Source organism: Aquarana catesbeiana, linkage group LG06 (genome assembly GCF_042186555.1).
Source record: "Aquarana catesbeiana isolate 2022-GZ linkage group LG06, ASM4218655v1, whole genome shotgun sequence".
Classification (NCBI taxonomy): domain Eukaryota; kingdom Metazoa; phylum Chordata; class Amphibia; order Anura; family Ranidae; genus Aquarana; species Aquarana catesbeiana.
The window spans coordinates 172,899,961-172,926,062 of record NC_133329.1 but is presented as its reverse complement, the minus strand read 5'-3'; the positions used below and the strand labels follow the sequence as shown (position 1 = coordinate 172,926,062).

The following is a 26,102-nucleotide window of genomic DNA, read 5'->3' as shown; positions in this document are numbered from 1 at the left end:
CTAAATCAATTAGCACTAAACAGAAAGAAGGGCAGAGGAAGATACCAAAATCACATTAGTAAGCAAGTTTTAGTGGCCCAAACTGCCACTGGATGTCACCATACTACAAAACAATAACAATACAAGTACAATACAATAAAATTGTACACAATTTGCAAAATGTACAAAACAAAAAATACAATAGTAGAATATAAGACATAAAAAATACATGAAAGTGGGGTAGAGCACCTGTTGCAAATTTTCCCTCACTTCACGTCTAGTGAAAGGATGTCCCCCAAAACAAAAAACCTCTGAAATTAAAAATGATAGCATACTGTATCTCCACATTGCGTGCTTGATTCAATCCATAGCACTTAGTTTTGCTTCCCCCACACTAGGCAATCCAAAATGAGCCCCCCCAGCACTCAGTAGGTGATTGATGGCCTCAGATGTGCATGTTTACAAACGGAATGTGTAGGGGGGGTGTCCTCTCCCTCCACACAAGCCTCAGATTACACTTAACTCTGTGCTATGTAGTGTGTAACCTCACATCTCTGCCTCCTGGAAGCTGAGAAACACTATCTAAACTGTGTACTTTGGAAGGCTGTGGAGGAAATAGCATTGCAGATAAACAGGCACTAGCTTAGTAGGAGGATTTAATTCATCACTGTGTATCACCTGAGTCTAGTCACTTCAGTGTGCTTATGTGAGGCTTATTGTCACTTTAATTTGTTTAACTCCCCACATTTTTGCATTACACAACAAATATGTCTCACCACTGGTAAGACTTTGCTGCATTCACACCAACATAATTTGATGCATCCCAGACCAGCTAACCTGACGATGACCAGTCCACCGAGTTGCCTTACCTGGTATAAGTTAATGAAGAGGTCAGTGAATTTTCAATTGCTATGGAAATCCTTGAATGGTATGTAGTTAGTTGCTTGCTGCAGAATTTTATCAACGTGGTTCTTTTAATTTGTTAAAATTTTTTTCATATGTTTTTGGTTTCCAGTTTAAATCTGCTAGAGCTGTCCCCCAGTATGATTTGATACCTTAAGGCTGGCCATACACACATAGATTTTTTCAATCAGCTTACAGCATGTATAGATAAATCTCTTGCTGCAGCTAATGTATTCTGATGGCTAGTGGCGCTGATATGATGCAGCTGCTGCTCAGCTAACATTTTTCCACCCAACTCCTTTGAATTTTTAGTCAAAGAATTTTGGGCAGACGGGTGCACAACGGGCCACCCAAAAAACAAAATTCTTATGGTTCATCAGGAACCAGCCAAAATGCGATCAATGTTTTGCCAGCTTTGGCTGTAGTCTGGTAAACTTGTACACTTGTCTTGTATTAACACTAGTCCCTATAATAAATCCCCCAAATCAACCAAGGACCTTATACACCAACCCTGCTCCTATCCACTGCTTTGGTCAATGCTCCAGCCTCCACGAAAATCCTGATATTTCTTGGTAAAATACACATGTGTAGCACTGGTAGATTTGCGATCTACCATATGCTAGGTAAATTTAGTAACTTGTTCGTTAGGAAGGTTAAGTTTGCCTCTGTTCCAGCTTGGCTGACGTTGTGTGTGTTTCCAGACTGACCGGTGGGTTTCGCTGTTATCACTAGTCAGTGTTGGAAGGGCAACGTGTCGAAGCGTATGGATGCTCTTCTGTCCCGGAGACAACTCGGTGGAGGTGGTCCTCTGAGTTGCATTCTGGGCGAGGGTATTTATGGGACAGACGCCATATTGTGGGGTTCGTATTACAGCCACCTGCTGGCCCTCCTGGCTGACAGGTATGCGTTAGAGAGCAATCTTGTGGTCCTCCGTTCCGGAGGCCCACGCCGCTGCAGCACATGGGTGGGCCCAGAAGCTTGTCTGGGGCCTTCCACAGCAAGCGAGGAATGGTCCTGAGCTGTCTATCCAGCGTGAAAAAGCTGGACAACAGAGGAGATCCCAGGGGAGGACCCGTCATGGAAGGATCACGCAGCGTGCTGGTCTAGAGAGGGGCCTGGTGACTCGGTTGGAGGACGTATCCTAAAGTAACTATACAGCATAGTGTTGCCGGGTTGGCTTAAAGGTTCAAGCACTGTGACTGACGTTCATCGCATAAAGACCAATACATCCTGTGGCAGAGGATAGTACAGGTTTATCCCAAACAAGTCTGTGGCAGAGACTTTTGTTCGTGCTACGTACTGGCTGCTAGGCAAGTGAGAGGCCTATCCAGGCGAGCAAAGAGTGTGTCCCACGAGGGGAGCGCATTCTATTGTAATATCCAAATTCTACCAGGACATTTGTCAAGAATCTTACAAGAAGATATTTGAGTTTCTTCTGCAGTTTCCCTTCTGCCTCTTTCCTGCTACTTCCTTAGTAAATTGTTTAATAAAGCATTGAAAACGTACTCAAGTGTTGGTGCGTGTATCGTCCAGAGGTGAACTCAACGGAACCCTAGACCCGGTGCCGGTAAAACAGAGGGCAGGAGGGTGAAGGTAACAAGCCCGCTTAAACCAGCAGCTCCATCGAGAGTTAGTGCTACACATGCATTATGTACACTTTCCTGCCTTTTTATAATGCAGTATTTGATGGCTTTGTGGCCAGTCACCAGATCTCAGCAATGCCACATGGGGAGGGCACCTAATAGATTACAAGATTTGCCTTTCAGAGAAATTGCAGGGACTATTATGGCTTTCGCATTGTATAGGAGTACTGGATAATGCTTATTGTACAGTAATTGGAGTGGGTTTTGGTGGTGGTGGTGGTAGGGTGTTATTTAAGGACAGGTAAGCTTTTTAATGTAAGGACAGGTAATTTTTTTCTTCATGACCAAGCCATTTTTTGTGATACGGCACTGCGTTACTTTAACTGACAATTGGGAAGGAGAGTGAAGGTAACAAGTCCGCTTAAACCAGCAGCTCCATCGAGAGTTAGTGCTACATGTGGGGGCATCGTCCGGGATTTGTTGACCGTCAATTCTCGCAACCCAGAGAAGTGTTTTACCAGGAGTTTACGGAGAGAGCTAGACTTTGAAAAAAATTCTTCATGAAGAGAAAAGGTTAAACCGCGGGACTTTATTTCTAAATGCGTAGACGGCGGGCGCCAGTGAAGGCCCGGGAGCTACGTGACCAGAAGAACAAGTGGGAGGAGTCTACCCTACTTTTTACCGCATGGGACGCATGCATGTGTTTGGCGCCAGAGGAAAAGAGAGGCCTCGTGATCGTGCTGAAAAGATCAGAGTGTGGCCATGTCTTTTCCGGCGATGCAGTCAATTATGGGACCGAGAATGTTCCCTGCAAGCACCGTGATGAATACTGTGCTATCTGGAACTCTGCTTACAGATACTGGAGTTCGTTTGAAGCCGCAGGGGAGGTTTGTCCTGTATACCTCAGGAGATATTGAGGGACTGGGCATGATCTGCCACCAATGTGAAGGACTGGCCGTACATCTCCGTCTGTTTGGCCGATGTCCGCAATGTGGAGAGTACTTGTTTGTGGTGGAGCAACCTACCACGTCGCCCCGTGCTTATTGGATGGATTGGGCAACAGGTATCGCCACAGTAGAAGCTGCTACCGCTGCAGAGAAAGAACGACAGGCCGTCACTTTGCCTGTTGTTGCTGACAATGTTCTGGAAAGAGACACTGCTGCTGTTGTCTCCTCAGGGGACATTACTTTGATTTCTGCGTCCACTACACCTACTCCTGTTGTACCTGCTCAAAGGAAGGTGGGATATGTGAAGGCTTCCAGCGGCCGTGGTCAAGGCCTACCTCAGAGGTTACCTGAACCAGAGCTACCAAAGTCCACGTCAGGAATGGGTAAGCCACCGATGGGGAATGTATCTGGGACTGTAAATAAATATCTACCAGCGGAAGAGCTGGGAGATTCGGAAATAGAATCCATGTCGGATCTTTCCGGGGATGATGACCTATTTGAGACTATGTCACAAGAGCTGTTATGTTCACATGGTGAAGATGTTGCTTCTGCTATGACTCTCCCTGAATGGACAGCCCTGAGTTCTGGGAAGACGTCACCCTGTGTGGAGCCACACAGTACTGTTACTGGGACTTTGCCAAAAGTTGCTAGTTCACTACAGACACCGGCTGGGTCTATGGTGAGCAAGTCATTGGACTCCTGTGTACCGCCTGGTATGGGGAAGGACAGACCTTTGCCCAAACTTGCACGCTTACAAAGAATTTTGAACAAGCGTGTCGCTGCTGAGTATGGTTTAGAGTTCCCCTATGTGCCCCAGGATATAATGCAAGTGATTGAAACTAATCGGGAACTTGGGTACAGTGAAGCTGTTTGGGACTATTTGTCTGTGCCTAAGCCTTTCCGAAAGACTGGATGTTCCGTTAAGATGGATGAACGTTTTAGTGGATGTTTCATGCACTGGAATTTTGGTTGGCACATCTATGCTGACAAAGTGGTCATGTGCAGGCCCAGAAAAGATGATGTTGTCTATTTCATCCCCACAGTGGACAAAACGGGAAAACCACTGACATTGCCAGATCCCTGGTTTTATTGGTGATTCTGGACAAAAGAACTTTGGGTTAGTTAGTGTCAGTGTAAAGAGAACTGCGTGGTCAAGGTCTACATATTCTGTTAGTGTTTTAAATCCAAGGTCTTATTTTTGCTAGCCGGATTTTTCTTTATTTGAAGAGATCATATTACAGGGATGGACCCCTTAAAGATTTTTTCTTTTTCTTGATATTAGATGATGGGAAGAGAGGCTCATTTTCTTTAGAAATGAGGCTTTGCTCCTGATATTGTACAGTATATATGTGTGTGTTTAATAAGTTTTACTTTTCAGGAATTATTGGATCTCCTATCAAGCTGGGAGGCTTTTCAGCTAGATAGATAGTAAGGTTGTGTACAATCATAGGATGGTTTTGTTTGCGGATGTGAACATAATGTTTTATAGATGTAAGTCTTATAATCTCTTTCCACTGTCTTTTCCTCTCTTTTTGTCTATCCAAGTTATAAGAAACTCAAATACTTAATCCCAGGCTTGGGAGTTACTGTTACTGTTTTTGGACAGACGGGGACAACGTCTACTATAGTGGGGGGAGTATGTAGCGCTGGTAGATTTGCGATCTACCATATGCTAGGTAAATTTAGTAACTTGTTCGTTAGGAAGGTTAAGTTTGCCTCTGTTCCAGCTTGGCTGACGTTGTGTGTGTTTCCAGACTGACCGGTGGGTGTCGCTGTTATCACTAGTCAGTGTTGGAAGGGCAACGTGTCGAAGTGTATGGATGCTCTTCTGTCCCGGAGACAACTCGGTGGAGGTGGTCCTCCGAGTTGCATTCTGGGCGAAGGGTTTTTATGGGACAGACGCCATATTGTGGGGTTCGTTTTACAGCCACCTGCTGGCCCTCCTGGCCGACAGGTATACGTTAGAGAGCAATCTCCTGGTCCTCCGTTCCGGAGGCCCACGCCGCTGTGGCGCATGGGTGGGCCCAGAAGCTTGTCTGAGGCCTTCCACAGCAGCCAAGGAATGGTCCTGAGCTGTCTATCCAGAATGAAGAAGCTGGACAACCGAGGAGATCCCAGGGGAGGACCCGTCATGGAAGGATCACGCAGCGTGCTGGTCTGGAGAGGGGCCTGGTGACTCGGTTGGAGGACGTATCCTAAAGTAACTATACAGCATAGTGTTGCCGGGTTGGCTTAAAGGTTCAAGCACTGTGACTGACGTTCATCGCATAAAGACCAATACATCCTGTGGCAGAGGATAGTACAGGTTTATCCCAAACAAGTCTGTGGCAGAGACTTTTGTTCGTGCTACGTACTGGCTGCTAGGCAAGTGAGAGAGGCCTATCCAGGCGAGCAAAGAGTGTGTCCCACGAGGGGAGCGCATGCTATTGTAATATCCAAATTCTACCAGGACATTTGTCAAGAATCTTACAAGAAGATATTTGAGTTTCTTCTGCAGTTTCCCTTCTGCCTCTTTCCTGCTACTTCCTTAGTAAATTGTTTAATAAAGCATTGAAAACGTACTCAGGTGTTGGTGCGTGTATCGTCCAGAGGTAAACTCAACGGAACCCTAGACCCGGTGCCGGTAAAACAGAGGGCAGGAGGGTGAAGGTAACAAGCCCGCTTAAAGCAGCAGCTCCATTGAGAGTTAGTGCTACACATGCATTATGTACACTTTCCTGCCTTTTTATAATGCAGTATTTGATGGCTTTGTGGCCAGTCACCAGATCTCAGCAATGCCACATGGGGAGGGCACCTAATAGATTACAAGATTTACCTTTCAGAGAAATTGCAGGGACTTTTGTGGCTTTCACATTGTATAGGAGTACTGGATAATGCTTATTGTACAGTAATTGGAGTGGGTTTTGGTGGTGGTGGTGGTAGGGTGTTATTTAACGACAGGTAAGCTTTTTAATGTAAGGACAGGTAATTTTTTTCTTCATGACCAAGCGATTTTTTGTGATACGGCACTGCGTTACATTAACTGACAATTCCGCGGTCGTGTTGCAGATCGCTGTTCTGCCAGTGTACTGAAAAATCAGCGGGTGCCGGCGGACATTGAGTCCACAGTACCTGCCGCTGGGCTCCTGCTGTGTGTTGGCAAATGGTTAATAAGCGTGTAGGCAGGTTCAAGTTGGTGTCTCTACATAAGTGGCGCAGTGACGTCCCGCTTGCAGAGAGAGTGCAGGAAGAGAGGAACATCCTTTCCACTTAGTCCTCTGCATGGTCATCGGGTGGGCTGCTGTCCGATTGCATGCTGTCACCCAGGTGACCCCTCAGCTGTCTTAATGTCTGCAGAGCTTACAAAAAAGCCCTGGCTCACTGTGGTTGGCAGGCATTCTGCATCTGGTTAGGTGAGGGACAGGAACCTGTTTGTTAGGGATCGTTCATGTTTGTTGGGAGACACAGGAGGATATTTAGAGAGGTAGGGTTATGCAGCCACCTTCAGGAGGATGGACACTGGCAATCAGAGTTGTTGTAAAAGATTAGCCTAAACCCTGCTTCTTCTATCATGCCTCTGTTGTTTACTATTGTCCTCAGGCATTGGGCTTTTCCCATCTTTTTGGATTTAGCCAAATTCAATTTTTATTCTAAAAAGATTTCTTTGGTAGGTGCTACTTTAAAGTGCTCACTATTGTAGCTTTCTGGATTGGCTAATCTGCATTGCCAGCAAAGTTGTTTCTGGTTCCCATGAGGAAGGCTTGTAATGTGGCTGCTTACTGTGCAGTGATTGGAATCTGGTGGTGTTGGTAAAGGGTTATTTAACCACTTGACCACTGGGCACTTAAATCCCCTTCCTAACCAGACCAATTTTCAGCTTTCGGTGCTCTCACATTTTGAATGACAATTACTCAGTCATGCAACACTGTACCTATATGAAATTTTTGTCCCTTTTCTTCACACAAATAGAGCTTTCTTTTGGTGGTATTTAATCACCTCTGGGTTTTTATTTTTAGCGCTATAAAAGAAAAAAGACCGAAAATTCTGTAAAAATTTTTTCTTAGTTTCCTGCTTAGTTTATACTGCTACATATCTAAACTAAACTTAGTTTAGTTTATACTGCTACATATCTTTGGTAATAAAATAATAAAATAAAATAATAAAATAACCCAAATCAGTGTATATTATTTGGTCTTTGTGAGAGTTATAGAGTCTACAAGCTATGGTGTCAATCTCTGAAAATTGATCACACCTGATCTATTCTTCCTTTATACTGTAAATGGACACAGTGAGTGAGTGTTTTCATTTAGAAAAGGAAGGGGCCAGTAAATGACATATTTACTAGCCCTTCCCCTGCTCTCCATCCTGAAACATCCCCCGCTGCAGCCAGGGGGAGAGGAAAGGAGGGAAGCCAGCAGCACTGCAGGGCCAGCACAGAGGAAAGCCCAGGCAGTAGGGGGAATCTGCACTGCATATAGGGGTTAGGGTGTGCCCAGGCACACCCACTGTGCACATCTATAGTGCCACCTAGGTGTAGGGAGGCCAAGCTGCACCTGCCTACACGCTTATTAATAAATGTTAGATCTCTGTTATATCTCCACAGCATAGAAAATCCTGAAAGTAAAGAACCCTACACTTAATAAAAAATACTTGTCTTTACATTAACCACTTGCCTACCAGGCACTAACACCCCCTTCCTGCCCAGGCCATTTTTCAGCTTTCAGCGCTGTTGCACTTTGAATGAGAAATGCGTGGTCGTGCTACACTGTACCCAAACACATTTTTTATCATTTTCTTCACACAAGTAGAGCTTTCTTTTGGTGGTATTTAATCACCTCTGGGTTTTTATTTTTAGTGCTATAAAAGAAAAAAGACCGAAAATTCTGTAAAAAAATGCATTTTTCTTAGTTTCCGTTATAAAATCTAGCAAATTAATAATTTTTCTTCATAAATTTTGGCCAACATTTATACTGCTACATATCTTTGGTAAAAATAACCCAAATCAGTGTATATTATTTGGTCTTTGTGAGAGTTATAGAGTCTACAAGCTATGGTGTCAATCTCTGAAAATTGATCACACCTGATGTACTGATGGCCTATCTCATTTCTTGAGACTCTAACAAGCCAGGAAAGTACAAATACCCCCCAAATGACCCCTTTTTGGAAAGTAGACATTCCAAGGTATTTAGTAAGAGGCATGGTGAGTTTTTTAAAGTTGTAATTTTTTCCCCACAATTCTTTGCAAAATTAAGATTTTTTTTTTTTTCACAAAATTGTTATATTAACAGGTTATTTCTCACACACAGCATATGCATAGCACAAACAACACCCCAAAACACATTCTACTACTCCTCCTGAGTACGGCGATACCACATGTGTGAGATTTTTATACAGTGTGGCCACATACAGAGGCCCAACATGCAGGGAGCGCCATCTGGCGTTCTTGGAGCATAAATTACACATATAATTTCTTGACTACCTCTTACACGTGGTTGGACATTGATCGGACATTCCGACAACAAAATCCATGGATTTTTTCTGACGGATGTTGGCTCAAACTTGTCTTGCATACACACGGTCACACAAAGTTGTCGGAATTTCTGAATGTCAAGAAAGCGGTGACATACACCACGTACGACGAGACTATAAAAGGGCAGTTCAATACAAAGCGCGCCCCCCTTTGGGCTCCTTTTGCTAATCTCGTGTTAGTAAAAGTTTGGTGAGAGACGATTCGCGCTTTTTCAGACTCGTGGTTTTCAGATCGTATTTCTGCTGTTCAGTTTGTGCTTGTGGGTTTGTATCTGGTCTTCAGTGCGTGCAGCGAGTTCCCATTGATTTGTCATTGTGTTCTTGTCCGTTCGTTACTGATTTTCAGGTCGCTCTTCAGTGCGTTCTGTTACTTCGTTCTGACCAGCCGACCGTTTTCTAGCCATGTTGCGTGTACGTACTCATCGTAGAGATCGTGCTGTGCGGGGGCTTGGTGTTGGGGTTCTTACTTTGACACAAGCCCAGTCCATGAACAGAGCGAGGAGGAGTTCATGGACCAAGAATTGGTTGCTAGGAACGTGACCAATTCTGTCACATGCCTTTGCTCCGTGAGATCCGTGAGAATAATCCTGACGATTTCAGGAACTTTCTCCGGATGATGGACCCCGTATTTCACCGTTTGTTGGCTTTGCTGACCCCTTATATCAGCAGGCAGGATACCTGCATGAGGCAAGCCATCACTCTGGAGCAGAGGCTCGTCGCCACCCTGCGGTACTTGGCGACGGGGAGAAGCCTGCAGGACCTCAAGTTCTCGACAGGCATCTCCCCCCAGGCTCTGGGGATCATTATCCCCGAGACCTGTTCTGCCATCATCCAGGTCCTGCAGAAGGACTATATTAAGGTAAGATTTTTATCCTTTAACATCACATTTTATTGTATTTAATGTTTGATAATGTAATTTATTTATTTCATTATTCCCTAATTACCATGATTGTAATATGCTGTGAATGTCCCCTTTGTCCTCATGCATGCTGATTTTATTTGACATTTTTTTTGTCCTTCATACATATTTGCCTTCACTTACCTCCCCAGCATGCTCTCCTGGGCCTATATCCACCTTGCCCAGTCACTTAACAATGTATTTTGTCAGCTTCATAGTAGTGCTTTACCCTAAACACACCCTAAAATTTGTAAAAATGTTATTTGTGCTTTAAATTCAGGCAGAGTGCCAGAGGCTTTTTTTGGAATCCCAAAATCATTTGGAACCCTCCCTCCCCCCAACCACTAAGTCAGCTGATACCAATCCTGTATCTGCTGACTTTGCCAAACCCATACATACTATACCTACCTCTTTTGTTGTCAGATTTATGGATGAATTCCCCAAAGCATGTAGTGCAAGGGCCTGCCTGAATACTTTCAAATGGTACTGTTTAAAGTTTTGTATCCTATTATTATCTTGATAGGTAATATCAGAATGTAAAAATGTGCTAAAGTGTGTACAGTGTGTATTTATATCTTTGTATTGTGACACTTCTTACCTGTCCAGTGGGCTGCCAATAGTGTAAAGTAAGGAGGGGCTGGCCAAAGTAATAATACACATTATTTAGGCATTACTCTCTCAATGAAGTGGAGAGGGTTACCTGTCCAAAACATCCCCCCCCCCAAATTTTTTAAAATGGCCCATGGGGGGGGGGGGGATCTGATAGATGGATCTTATACCTTTGTTAAATACTTCCTAAAATAAATGTTATACTGATGTTGGCCAAGAATGTTTGTGTCTAATCTGCTTTCAATGTTTATGTGCAAAATGATTAATTTTTGGTTCTTGTTTGACTCCACAGTTTCCTTACAACCCTCAGGAATGGCAGACTGTGGCCTCCCACTTTGCCCAGCGGTGGCACTTTCCTAACTGTGATGATGGGAAACACGTCCACATTGTCCCACCCCCCAACTCGGCGTCATACTATTACAACTACAAGGGGTTCAATAGTATTGTGATGTTGGCGATGGTGTCGGCTACTTACGAGTTCCTGTATGTGGACATGGGGAAGAATGGCCGGATGTCAGATGGTGGAGTCATCACCCATACAGAGTTCTACAGGCGTCTCCAGAATGGCAGCTTGGGCTTGCCACCTCCAGAAGACAATGCGGAAGGACTCCCATTCGTCTTCATTGCGGGTGAAGCGTTTGCGCTGGGGGACCATCTTATGCAGCCATTCCCTATGAGGACCCTCACCCCGAACCAGAGGGTTTTTAATTACAGGCTGGCCAGAGCCAGAAGAGTGGTGGAGAACACGTTTGGAATAATGGCCAGCCGGTTCCGCCTATTTCTTACACCCATACACATGGCGGAATATAAACTCAATCACATCATCCTGTGTTGCTGTGTTCTCCACAACTTTTTTAGGAGAAAGTCTTGGAACTATGCTGCAGCAGTTGGGCCTGTGGCCGGAATTAATATTAATGAACCAAACCTGACGGCGCTTGAAGCTGGCTGTCCTGGCTTGCCCCCCCAGAGTGCCCGCGAGGTCCGTATAAGATACATGGAATACTTTGCGGGTAGGGGGGCCATCGATATGCCAGACAATGTCTGGGACATTTTTTAAATAAAAATATATTTTAAACTGAACAAATATTTGCTTTGATTTCCTGCTTGGGTCTCTTTTAGCTGTCTCCTCGGTTATCTTTTATTAATGGTCTAATTTTTTGGCCTTTTTCTTCAACAGTGCAAGCGAAATTTCGTTGACACATGAGGTCACAATCTCTTCTTCGGGTAACTATTATTAATTATTATGTTGTGGGTCTGCTACACACACACCTTGTTTTTTTTGTGAATGTATGTAATGCATTACTGACAAAAATAATAATAATTAGTGGGACTGCTTTAGCAGTCCCACTATTGTTATTCGATTTTATTTATTTTTATTATTATTATTAGTGGGACTGCTTCAGCAGTCCCACTATTGTTATTCGTTTTTATTTATTAGTGGGACTGCTTTAGCAGTCCCACTATTGTTATTTGATTTTATTTATTTTTACTTCTTTATTATTCCGTACGTTTTTTGGCTCTGCGTAACTTCTGCATACTTTTAGCTATTAAAACCATTCAACTATTAAAATGTTCATCTCTTTCAGCTCATGATGGGACTTTTTCAACTTTTTTTCTACCATTTATACTTTTTAAAATATTAAGCTTTTTATCACTTTTTTTTAACACTGAAGTCAATGGGAGCATACTTCAGATCCTTAAAATCTTCTTCCGCTCCCAAAAGTTTCAGCTCCTTCATACTTTCACCTACAGATGCCAAACAAACTTTAAAATGTTCACAAAATATTCAGCTATCTGGCTATATCTTTTCAGTTTGATATCTTTTACAGTTTTTGTGAAAAAGCTTTTTGTTTAGAGGTCATTTCAGGAAATTTTAGCCATTAATCAGAGTGTACTGTGTTGCTTTTGTTGCCATGGTTACCAAAGCTTCTCTTATACACAGGGGGGGAGGTGGCTGGAGCATCTCAGCTCTGATTACAGAGCCCAGGGGAGGGGATAGACACACCATGTACTGATTTATAATAGAGGAATATGATGGGGCAGTTTTGATGGTGGCAATATGATGGGGCAGTTTTGATGGGGCAATTCTGATGGGGCAGTTTTGATGGTGGCAATATGATGGGACAGTTTTGATGGTGGCAATATGATGGGGCAGTTTTGATAGGGCAATTCTGATGCGGCAGTTTTGATGGGGGCAGTTTTGATGTTGGCAATATGATGGGGCAGTTTTGATGGGGCAATTCTGATGGGGCAGTTTTGATGGGGCAGTTTTGATGGGGACAATTTTGATGGGGCAATTCTTATGCGGCAGTTTTGATGGCACTATGATGGGGGCAGTTTTGATGGTAGCAATATGATGGGGCAGTTTTGATGGTGGCAATATGATGGGGCAGTTTTGATTGGGACAATTTTGATGGGGCAATTCTGATGGGGCAGTTTTGATGGCACTATGATGGGGGCAGTTTTGATGGTGGCAATATGATGGGGCAGTTTTGATGGTGGCAATATGATGGGGCATTTTTGATGGGACAATTCTGATGGGGCAGTTTTGATGGTGGCAATATGATGGGGCAGTTTTGATGGGGGCAATATGATGGGGCAGTTTTGATGGGGCAATTCTGATGGGGCAGTTTTGATGGTGGCAATATGATAGGGCAGTTTTGATGGGGCAGTTTTGATGGTGGCAATATGATGGGGCAGTTTTGATGGGGCAATTCTGATGGGGCAATTCTGATGGGGCAGTTTTGATGGTGGCAATATGATGGGGCAGTTTTGATGGGGGCAATTTTAATGGAGCAGTTTTAAAGGTGGCAATATGATGGGGGCAGTTTTGATGGTGGCAATATGATGGGGCAGTTTTGATGGGGCAGTTTTGATGGTGGCAATATGATGGGGCAGTTTTGATGGGACAGTTCTGATGGGGCAGTTTTGATGGGGGCCGTTTTAGTAATTCAGCTATTCAGCATTCCCACGCATTTTCCCCAGGAAATGCATTTTCTTTTTAGTGGGACTGCTTTAGCAGTCCCACCATTGTTATTCGATTTTATTAGTGGGACTGCTTTAGCAGTCCCACTATTGTTATTCGATTTTATTTATTTTTATTATTCCGTACGTTTTTTGGCTCTGCGTAACTTCTGCATACTTTTAGCTATTAAAACCATTCAACTATTAAAATGTTCGTCTCTTTCAGCTGATGATGGGACTTTTTCAACTTTTTTTCTACCATTTATACTTTTTAAAATATTAAGCTTTTTATCACTTTTTTTTAACACTGAAGTCAATGGGAGCATACTTCAGATCCTTAAAATCTTCTTCCGCTCCCAAAAGTTTCAGCTCCTTCATACTTTCACCTACAGACGCCAAACAAACTTTAAAATGTTCACAAAATATTCAGCTATCTGGCTATATCTTTTCAGTTTGATATCTTTTACAGTTTTTGTGAAAAAGCTTTTTGTTTAGAGATCATTTCAGGAAATGTTAGCCATTAATCAGAGTGTACTGTGTTGCTTTTGTTGCCATGGTTACCAAAGCTTCTGTTATACACAGGGGGGGAGGTGGCTGGAGCATCTCAGCTCTGATTACAGAGCCCGGGGGAGGGGATAGACACACCATGTACTGATTTATAATAGAGGAATATGATGGGGCAGTTTTGATGGGGCAGTTTTGATGGTGGCAATATGATGGGGCAGTTTTGATGGGGCAATTCTGATGGGGCAGTTTTGATGGTGGCAATATGATGGGACAGTTTTGATGGTGGCAATATGATGGGGCAGTTTTGATAGGGCAATTCTGATGCGGCAGTTTTGATGGGGGCAGTTTTGATGTTGGCAATATGATGGGGCAGTTTTGATGGGGCAATTCTGATGGGGCAGTTTTGATGGGGACAATTTTGATGGGGCAATTCTGATGGGGCAGTTTTGATGGCACTATGATGGGGGCAGTTTTGATGGTAGCAATATGATGGGGCAGTTTTGATGGTGGCAATATGATGGGGCAGTTTTGATTGGGACAATTTTGATGGGGCAATTCTGATGGGGCAGTTTTGATGGCACTATGATGGGGGCAGTTTTGATGGTGGCAATATGATGGGGCAGTTTTGATGGTGGCAATATGATAGGGCAGTTTTAATGGGACAATTCTGATGGGGCAGTTTTGATGGTGGCAATATGATGGGGCAGTTTTGATGGGGGCAATATGATGGGACAGTTTTGATGGGGCAATTCTGATGGGGCAGTTTTGATGGTGGCAATATGATAGGGCAGTTTTGATGGGGCAGTTTTGATGGTGGCAATATGATGGGGCAGTTTTGATGGTGGCAATTTTAATGGAGCAGTTTTAAAGGTGGCAAAATGATGGGGGCAGTTTTGATGGTGGCAATATGATGGGGCAGTTTTGATGGGGCAGTTTTGATGGTGGCAATATGATGGGGCAGTTTTGAGGGGGCAGTTCTGATGGGGCAGTTTTGATGGGGCCATTTTAGTAATTCAGCTATTCAGCATTCCCACGCATTTTCCCCAGGAAATGCATTTTCTTTTTAGTGGGACTGCTTTAGCAGTCCCACCATTGTTATTCGATTTTATTAGTAGGACTGCTTTAGCAGTCCCACTATTGTTATTCGATTTTATTTATTTTTATTATTCCGTACGTTTTTTGGCTCTGCGTAACTTCTGCATACTTTTAGCTATTAAAACCATTCAACTATTAAAATGTTCGTCTCTTTCAGCCGATGATGGGACTTTTTCAACTTTTTTTCTACCATTTATACTTTTTAAAATATTAAGCTTTTTATCACTTTTTTTTAACATTGAAGTCAATGGGAGCATGCTTCAGATCCTTAAAATCTTCTTCCGCTCCCAAAAGTTTCAGCTCCTTCATACTTTCACCTACAGACGCCAAACAAACTTTAAAATGTTCACAAAATATTCAGCTATCTGGCTATATCTTTTCAGTTTGATATCTTTTACAGTTTTTGTGAAAAAGCTTTTTGTTTAGAGGTCATTTCAGGAAATTTTAGCCATTAATCAGAGTGTACTGTGTTGCATTTGTTGCCATGGTTACCAAAGCTTCTGTTATACACAGGGGGGAAGGTGGCTGGAGCATCTCAGCTCTGATTACAGAGCCCGGGGGAGGGGACAGACACACCATGTACTGATTTATAATAGAGGAAAATGATGGGGTAGTTTTGATGGGGCAGTTTTGATGGTGGCAATATGATGGGGCAGTTTTGATGGGACAATTCTGATGGGGCAGTTTTGATGGTGGCAATATGATGGGGCAGTTTTGATGGGGCAATTCTGATGGGGCAGTTTTGATGGTGGCAATATGATGGGGCAGTTTTGATGGGGCAATTCTGATGGGGCAGTTTTGATGGGGACAATTTTGATGGGGCAATTCTGATGGGGCAGTTTTGATGGCAATATGATGGAGGCAGTTTTGATGGTGGCAACATGATGGGGCAGTTTTGATGGTGGCAACATGATGGGGCAGTTTTGATGGTGGCAATATGATGGGGCAATTCTAATGGGGCAGTTTTGATGGGGCAATTCTGATGGGGCAGTTTTGATGGTGTCAATTTGAAGGGGCAGTTTTGATGGGGCAATTCTGATGGAGCAGTTTTGATGGTGGCAATATGATGGCGCAGTTTTGATGGGGACAATTTTGATGGGGCAATTCTGGTGGGGCAGTTTTGATGGTGGCAATATGATGGGGCAGTTTTGATGGGGACAATTTTGATGGGGCAATTCTGATGGGGGCAGTTTTGATGGCTGCCGTTTTACCAATTCAGCTATTCAGCATTCCCACGCATTTTCCCCAGGAAATGCATTTTCTAGTTTATTTTTATCCTTTAATTTTATTCCGTAGGTTTTTTGGCTCTATTGTTATTCGATTTTATTTCTTTTTATTTCTTTATTCCGTACGTTTTTTGGCTCTGCGTAACTTCTGCATACTTTCAGCTATTAAAACCATTCAACTAGTCAATTGGAGCATGCTTCAGATCCTTAAAATCTTCTTCCGCTCCCAAAAGTTTCAGCTCCTTCATACTTTCACCTACAGACACCAAACAAACTTTAAAATGTTCACAAAATATTCAGGTATCTGGCTATATCTTTTCAGTTTGATATCTTTCACAGTTTTGGTGAAAAAGCTTTTTGTTTAGAGGTCATTTCAGGAAATTTTAGCCATTAATCAGAGTGTACTGTGTTACTTTTGTTGCCATGGTTACCAAAGCTTATGTTATACACGGGGGGAGGGGGGGTGGCTGGAGCATCTCAGCTCTGATTACAGGGCCCGGGGGAGGGGACAGACACACCATGTACTGATTTATAATAGAGGAATATGATGGGGCAGTTTTGATGGGGCAATTATGATGGGGCAGTTTTGATGGTGGCAATATGATGGGGCAGTTTTGATGGGACAATTCTGGTGGGGCAGTTTTGATGGTGGCAATATGATGGGGCAGTTTTGATTGGGCAATTCTGATGGGGCAGTTTTGATGGGGCAATTCTGATGGGGCAGTTTTGATGGTGGCAATATGATGGGGCAGTTTTGATGGGGCAATTCTGATGGGGCAGTTTTGATGGTGGCAATATGATGGGGCAGTTTTGATGGGGCAATTCTGATGGGGCAGTTTTGATGGTGGCAATATGATGGGGCAGTTTTGATGGGGACAATTTTAATGGAGCAGTTTTAAAGGTGGCAATATGATGGGGCAGTTTTGCTGGTGGCCGTTTTAGCAATTCAGCTATTCAGCATTCCCACGCATTTTCCCCAGGAAATGCATTTTCTAGTATATTATTTAATTTTATTCCGTATGTTTTTGGCTCTTATTAACATCTGCATACTTTCAGCTATTAAAACCATTCAACTATTAAAATGTCCCTCTCTTTCAGCTGATGATGGGACTTTTTCAACTTTTTTTCTACTATTTATACTTTTTAAAATATTAAGCTTTTTAACACTTTTTTTTAACATTGAAGTCAATAAAAGCATGCTTCAGATCCTTAAAATCTTCTTCCGCTCCCAAAAGTTTCAGCTCCTTCATACTTTCACCTACAGATGCCAAACAAACTTTAAAATGTTCACAAAATATTCAGCTATCTGGCTATATCTTTTCAGTTTGATATCTTTTACAGTTTTTGTGAAAAAGCTGTTTGTTTAGTGGTCATTTCAGGAAATTTTAGCCATTAAACAGAGTGTACTGTGTTGCTTTTGTTGCCATGGTTACCAACGCTTCTGTTATACACAGGAGGAGGTGGCTGGAACATCTCAGCTCTGATTACAGAGCCCGGGGGAGGGGACAGACACACCATGTACTGATTTATAATAGAGGAATATGATGGGGCAGTCTTGATGGGGCAAATCTGATGGGGAAGTTTTGATGGTGGCAATATGATGGGGCAGTTTTGATGAGGCAATTCTGATGGGGCAGTTTTGATGGTGGCAATATGATGGGGCAGTTTTGATGGTGGCAATATGATGGGGCAGTTTTGATGGTGGCAATATGAGGGGGCAGTTTTGATGGTGGCAATATGATGGGGCAGTTTTGATGGTGGCAATATGATGGGGCAGTTTTGATGGTGGCAATATGATGGGGCAGTGTTGATGGGGCAATTCTGATGGGGCAGTTTTGATGGTGGCAATATGATGGGGCAGTTTTGATGGTGGCAATATGATGGGGCAGTTTTGATTGGGCAATTCTGATGGGGCAGTTTTGATGGTGGCAATATGATGGGGCAGTTTTGATGGTGGCAATATGATGGGGCAGTTTTGATGGGGCAATTCTGATGGGGCAGTTTTTATGGCAATATGATGGGGCAGTTTTGATGGGACAATTCTGATGGGGCAATTCTGATGGGGCAGTTGTGATGGTGGCAATATGATGGGGCAGTTTTGATGGTGGCAATATGAGGGGGCAGTTTTGATGGTGGCAATATGATGGGGCAGTTTTGATGGTGGCAATATGATGGGGCAGTTTTGATGGTGGCAATATGATGGGGCAATTCTGATGGGGCAGTTTTGATTGTGGCAATATGATGGGGCAGTTTTGATGGTGGCAATATGATGGGGCAGTTTTGATTGGGCAATTCTGATGGGGCAGTTTTGATGGTGGCAATATGATGGGGCAGTTTTGATGGTGGCAATATGATGGGGCAGTTTTGATGGTGGCAATATGATGGGGCAGTTTTGATGGGACAATTCTGATGGGGCAATTCTGATGGGGCAGTTGTGATGGTGGCAATATGATGGGGCAGTTTTGATGGTGGCAATATGATTGGGCAATTCTGATGGGGCAGTTTTGATGGTGGCAATATGATGGGGCAGTTTTGATGGGGACAATTTTAATGGAGCAGTTTTAAAGGTGGCAATATGATGAGGCAGTTTGATGGGGGCAGTTTTGATGGTGGCAGTTTTGATGGTGGCAATATGATGGGGCAATTCTGATGGGGCAGTTTTGATGGTGGCAATATGATGGGGCAGTTTTGATGGGGACAATTTTGATGGGGCAATTCTGATGGGGCAGTTTTGATGGCAATATGATGGGGGCAGTTTTGCTGGGGGCTGTTTTAGCAATTCATCTATTCAGCATTCCCACGCATTTTCCCCAGGAAATGCATTTTCTAGTTGGCTCTTAGTAACTTCTGCATACTTTCAGCTATTAAAACCATTCAACTATTAAAATGTCCATCTCTTTCAGCTGATGATGGGACTTTTTCAACTTTTTTTTCTACTATTTATACTTTTTAAAATATTAAGCTTTTTAACACTTTTTTTAACATTGAAGTCAATGGGGGCATGCTTCAGATCCTTAAAATCTTCTTCCGCTCCCAAAAGTTTCAGCTCCTTCATACTTTCATCTACAGACGCCAAACAAACTTTAAAATGTTCACAAAATATTCAGCTATCTGGCTATATCTTTTCAGTTTATCTTTTACTGTTTTTGTGAAAAAGCTTTTTGTTTAGAGGTCATTTCAGGAAATTTTAGCCATTAATCAGAGTGTACTGTGTTGCTTTTGTTGCCATGGTTACCAAAGCTTATGTTATACACGGGGGGGATGGCTGGAGCATCTCAGCTCTAATTACAGGGCCCGGGGGAGGGGACAGACACACCATGTACTGATTTATAATAGAGGAATATGATGGGGCAGTTTTGATGGGGCAGTTTTGATGGTGGCAATATGATGGGGCAGTTTTGATGGGACAATTCTGGTGGGGCAGTTTTGATGGTGGCAATATGATGGGGCAGTTTTGATAGTGGCAATATGATGGGGCAGTTTTGATGGTGGCAATATGATGGGGCAGTTTTGATGGGGACAATTTTAATGGAGCAGTTTTAAAGGTGGCAATATGATGGGGCAGTTTTTATGGGGGCAGTTTTGATGGTGGCAATATGATGGGGCAGTTTTGATGGTGGCAATATGATGGGGCAGTTTTGATGGGGCAATTCTGATGGGGCAGTTTTGATGGGGCAATTCTGATGGGGCAGTTTTGATGGTGTCAATATGATGGGGCAGTTTTGATGGTGGCAATATGATGAGGCAGTTTTGATGGGGCAGTTTTGATGGTGGCAATATGATGGGGCAGTTTTGATGGGGACAATTTTGATAGGGCAATTCTGATGGGGCAGTTTTGATGGCAATATGATGGGGGCAGTTTTGATGGCAGCCGTTTTAGCAATTCAGCTATTCAGCATTCCCACGCATTTTCCCCAGGAAATGCATTTTCTAGTTTATTTTTAATTAGTGGGACTGCAGTCCCACTATTGTTATTCGATATTATTTATTTTTATTTCTTTATTCCGTACGTTTTTTGGCTCTGCGTAACTTCTGCATACTTTCAGCTATTAAAACCATTCAACTAGTCAATGGGAGCATGCTTCAGATCCTTAAAATCTTCTTCCGCTCCCAAAAGTTTCAGCTCCTTCATACTTTCACCTACAGACGCCAAACAAACTTTAAAATGTTCACAAAATATTCAGGTATCTGGCTATATCTTTTCAGTTTGATATCTTTCGCAGCTTTTGTGAAAAAGCTTTTTGTTTAGAGGTCATTTCAGGAAATGTTAGCCAATAATCAGAGTATACTGTGTTGCTTTTGTTGCCATGGTTACCAAAGCTTATGTTATACACGAGGGGGGGGGATGGCTGGAGCATCTCAGCTCTGATTACAGGGCCCGGGGGAGGGGACAGACACACCATGTACTAATTTATAATAGAGGAATATGATGGGGCAGTTTTGATGGGGCAATTATGATGGGGAAGTTTTGATGGTGGCAATTTGATGGGGCAGTTTTGATGGGACAATTCTGGTGGGGCAGTTTTGATGGTGGCAATATGATGGGGCAGTTTTGATTGAGCAATTCTGATGGGGCAGTTTTGATAGGGCAATTCTGATGGGGCAGTTTTGATGGTGGCAATATGATGGGGCAGTTTTGATGGGGCAATTCTGATGGGGCAGTTTTGATGGTGGCAATATTATGGGGCAGTTTTGATGGGGCAATTCTGATGGGGCAGTTTTGATGGTGGCAATATGATGGGGCAGTTTTGATGGGGACAATTTTAATGGAGCAGTTTTAAAGGTGGCAATATGATGGGGCAGTTTTGCTGGGGGTCGTTTTAGCAATTCAGCTATTCAGCATTCCCAAGCATTTTCCCCAGGAAATGCATTTTCTAGTATATTATTTAATTTTATTCCGTATGTTTTTTGGCTCTTAGTAACATCTGCATACTTTCAGCTATTAAAACCATTCAACTATTAAAATGTCCCTCTCTTTCAGCTGATGATGGGACTTTTTCAACTTTTTTTCTACTATTTATACTTTTTAAAATATTAAGCTTTTTAACACTTTTTTTTTAACATTGAAGTCAATGGGAGCATGCTTCAGATCCTTAAAATCTTCTTCCGCTCCCAAAAGTTTCAGCTCCTTCATACTTTCACCTACAGATGCCAAACAAACTTTAAAATGTTCACAAAATATTCAGCTATCTGGCTATATCTTTTCAGTTTGATATCTTTTACAGTTTTTGTGAAAAAGCTGTTTGTTTAGTGGTCATTTCAGGAAATTGTAGCCATTAAACAGAGTGTACTGTGTTGCTTTTGTTGCCATGGTTACCAAAGCTTCTGTTATACACGGGAGGAGGTGGTTGGAACATCTCAGCTCTGATTACAGAGCCCAGGGGAGGGGACAGACACACCATGTACTGATTTATAATAGAGGAATATGATGGGGCAGTCTTGATAGGGCAATTCTGATGGGGCAGGTCTGATGGGGCAATATGAGGGGGCAGGTTTGATGGTGGCAATATGATGGGGCAGTTTTGATGGTGGCAATATGAGGGGGCAGTTTTGATGGGGCAATTCTGATGGGGCAGTTTTGATGGTGGCAGTATGATGGGGCAGTTTTAATGTGGACAATTTTGATGGGGCAATTCTGATGGGGCAGTTTTTATGGCAATATGATGGGGGCAGTTTTGATGGTGGAAATATGATGGGGCAGTTTTGATCGTGGCAATACGATGGGGCACTTTTGATGGTGGCAATACAATGGGGCAGTTTTGATGGGGCAATTCTGATGGGGCAGTTTTGATGGCAATATGATGGGGCAGTTTTGATGGCGGCCGTTTTAGCAATTCAGCTTTTCAGCATTCCCACGCATTTTCCCCAGGAAATGCATTTTCTAGTTTTCACATCATGCCCTAAATTTTGTTGAGTCCTGAAAATGGCGTGATTGTGTAAAATTAGAAAGCACTGTTGGGTGTTATTTACTAAAGGAAAATACACTTCGCACTACAAGTGCACTTGAGACTGCACTGAAACGGCACTTGCAGTGCAAAGTGGATTTGCCTTTAGTAAATAACCCCCATTGTCACTGAAAACACCAACTTTACTACAAAAAATACTTTTGAGCATTGAAAGAAGAAGCCACACATTGTTGATCATTAATCTTTTTATTCAAAACAATCACATGTGCATTTCTTAAAGGTTTTTTTGAACAAACCAATATGTTTGTTGTATAACAATTTTTGGGTCACATTAAAATAATTAGAAATTGCCTTTTAAGGTAAAACAGACATGTTTAAAACCATAAAAAAATACACAACTCTGGAACTTACAAAGTTCAACTTTTCAAGAAAGTGAAGGCAATATCAGACATGAGTATTTATAAACTGTCTTTGATATTGCATTCAGCAGATGGAGTGAAGTCACCCCTGGAAAAGCCAAATTTTGAAGATGCACACAAATTGCCTAATGTCAACATTGATCATGGGGGATCAATGGACGTGTTTTTTGGGTGCAACCCCTTCCTCTCAGCTACTTTATTATTGAGGAAGGGGTTGCACCCACAAAACGATGGCAGATAGCACATGTTGACACACTGTGTGCATCTTCAAAATTTGGCTTTTCTATAATATGTCAAAAAATCGTCATAAAAATAACAATAATAAAGCTGCAATAAGTTAGGTATTTCTGGGTGTTTTAAATTCTCCCTAAAACATCAATGATGTTCTTCATTTTGTTTTGAACATCATTGATGTTTTGCTTGATGTTTTCCAAATCCCTATTACACCCCATTATCTCCCCGATGAGGATCTGGGCACTTTCACTGGTGAAGTGACATTCCTCTTCCACAACATCACGATCACCTAAAATATAAAAAAAAAACACACCATGTGTTATAAATATGCAGGCATCCATCTCTTACCTGAATCTGTTGTCGCAGACACTCACCTGTTGTGGTAACAATTTCCACAACGTCTCCCTCCTCCTCTGGTTGGGTTTGGGGGATTTCCCCTTCTTCCGGAGGTGGGGGGTCCGTGGTCTCCTCTGATGAGTGGTGTCCTCCGAGTCTTTTCTCCCCTATGTTAAAAAAAATAGGTATACTTAGCACACAGATATTTGATGGCAGAAACAGGAATATGAAGCATTGCTTGGAAGTGGGGTACAATTGTCTCTTTTGGCAGAGTTGCAAGATGAAAAAATATTTTTGTCCCTTGTCAAGCTTCAATACTTACCTGTTTTGTACAAGCTTCACAGATGGAGTCACCCCTATAGTATACACTGGAGCATCTGTGTGGGCCTCCTAATAAAAAGGGTGTTCTTGTGTCCCACACTAGTGCTTCTGTGTCCAGATTTGTAAACAGCTGCTGAGTGTCCTCTCCTTACACCGAATCTAGTTTGCATTTCATTCTAGTTACTAACCCATCTGGACAACAAACTTATTTTAAGAGAAGTAGGCCAGAAAAAATGTATTGCACTGCATCTGGACAAAACATGGTGTTTTATTGGCCGAATGAACAATGTTTCCTATGAACGAATAATGTGTCCATGAACATGAAAGTTGCCATTTTAAACTGTACAACAATAAAGAAAAGCACATGGAGCAGCACGAACGTAAGAAGAATAAAAATGTGATATATCAATGAATCAAATAATCAACAATAGTGAATAACATCCAATAACATTGACATCAAATCGGCTGATATATGGTAAATCAATTAAGTGCTATTATAGTATCACAAAAACCTGATAAAAAATATAATATAGTGAAGAAACAGTTCATATGATAAAGTGAAGGTGAAATAAAGTCCAAAAATTATGATATTCAATGCGAGACCCTGGGTCAGTATTCCACCGCAATGCTGCCCACCACCTGGTGATAAAGTAATGGAGGCTTACCGGAAAGCCTGCGACCACCCTTATTCAGGGGGGTCAAAACAGGCTTAGTAGAGATATAGGGACCACAGGGGATGTCCCGCAGGAGACACTGCTGAAATCTCACCAACCTCCTTCATGGACAGCTGATCGGTGACAACAAGGAGCACCTTAGAAGATGTAGTCCCAGGAGCACTTCCCATAGAGTAATTAGTGTATGCTTCCAAAAATCCACTTTGCGCAGTGGCAGTATCATAGCCAATGAGGTTCAACTGAGGCGTGATTATTGCTAATTGCTTCTCGGCCTTTTGGCTAGGATCAAGTGTAGTATCTGTTCTTATCAGTTTCCAGGAGGTGGCGCTTGCTTCTGTCCCTGATCTATGGCGAAATAGAGACGGGATTGCAGTTGCTATGCAAAGCCTGCTGGAGTGAAGGTGACCTGGAGCGGATCATAGCCGAAAGGGAAGCCTTCTGATGGGGATGGAGAACCACGGGGTCTGAACCGGAGGGTCGGGAGCCTGGCCTTCTGGCCTGGATTGGGGCAGATCTAGCTCTGGACAGTTATTCGGGAGAGAACGCTTACTTCCCTCTTGAGGAGGGGGGAGAGGTTAGTACTTCCCGAATGTAATTAGGAGGGAGTGATGGGAGCCACGGCAGAGCCTGATAAAGGACTCTTTCCGGCTTTCTGATCTCCATATCCTTTCTGCCTGTGGTGGGGTCTTCTGTGGTCTGGGCTGGGGGGTCAGGGCTTTTTCGAAAAGCCAGTGGTGAATGTGCCCCTGAAGTGGCAGTTCAGGGGTGCCATATAGTCATGGGGTGTAAGCACTTGATTTTATGGCACCATGGTCACTTCACCACAACACACGTTTTTCGCACCTGCCTCTTGGGCCGGGCCTTTTGGCCAGGACCAGGGGAAATTTTTATGCCTGGCCGGAGGGCCGGCCATTGTATAGCACAATGGCCACTTTCACTCTCCCATCTCACTATCTTCCCCACTTTTGCTTTTACCCCTGTTTGTCACTTTTTTGTCTTTTTTTGGTTGTCTTTGTATACACGTTTTGTCACTGTGTGGCGAGTAGGGTGTGGGTCCTCGGGCCTACTCTGAAAGTCTTGGGAGGGGGTGGACATAGGCCTTTTGGCTTGGTTCGCTCTCTCCTTTGAGGGGTCTCCCTTCGGGGGAGCCCCACTGTACTTGGGTCGGTCTGTTTCGGCAGACCTTCCAGTTGTGGGGGTCCGCCTTGCTTCTGCCAGATGGACCCATTGTCTGAGTACCTCAGTCCCTGTCTGGAGCCTAATGCCCCGGGGGATCAGGGTAAGGTCCTTCCCTAGTGGAGGACTCTGTACACCCGTTGCACGTTTTTGTGTTTCACTCTCTATGTGTGGGCACTTTTTTTTGGCACCGGGTGGAAGTTTTTGAGGTGTGTTTTGCATGCCACTAGCTTTAAAAAAAAAAAAAAAATGCTTCCAAAAATCCAGCGAAGGCGAACCGTGAATTCCAAAAGAAAAAAGACTCCAATAGTGCAGAGAAACTATGGCTGTTTTATTAAAGTTTAAAAACAATTACATAAAATTCCTAGCAGGGATAGTATTGGAGACTCCACGGCTGTTTAAAATAAAATTGCGCATGCACGATGCGTGTCCACGTTGTGACCCTACGGCCGTTTCGTCACAACTAACGTCATCAGGGGTACGCAACAGCGCACGCGCATGTGCCTTATAAGCCCAAATGGCGCGATGAGAAGCGCAGCCGTTGGCTGGCCAAAAACAGTGCTGAAGCCTGATTGGTCTCAATAAACATGGTTCTGACCTCTTAAAAAAGGGGGGGGGGGGCTGTTCAGTTGGCATGGAGATAACTTTCCTGACAGCTAACAGACGGACAAGACAATGTTCATATAAAAAACTGAAGGAGTGTTACTAAAAACGGTGCCATCTAGTGGATATTTAAGGCAATACCCAAAATATATGAGATGTTAAATAGATCTTTACTAAAGATAAAAAATTTATACAATAAATATAGACATGTATA

General features: G+C 43.1%; 1 protein-coding gene and 1 pseudogene across 4 annotated transcripts in view; both read left to right on the top strand.

The window, feature by feature from the left end:
• Window positions 1-26,102, top strand: part of LOC141101795 (multidrug resistance-associated protein 1-like) — a 511,330-nt gene that overhangs the window by 131,389 nt on the left and 353,839 nt on the right. The gene's annotated exons all lie outside the window — the stretch shown is intronic.
• Window positions 24,309-24,373, top strand: LOC141101902 (U4 spliceosomal RNA; annotated as a pseudogene).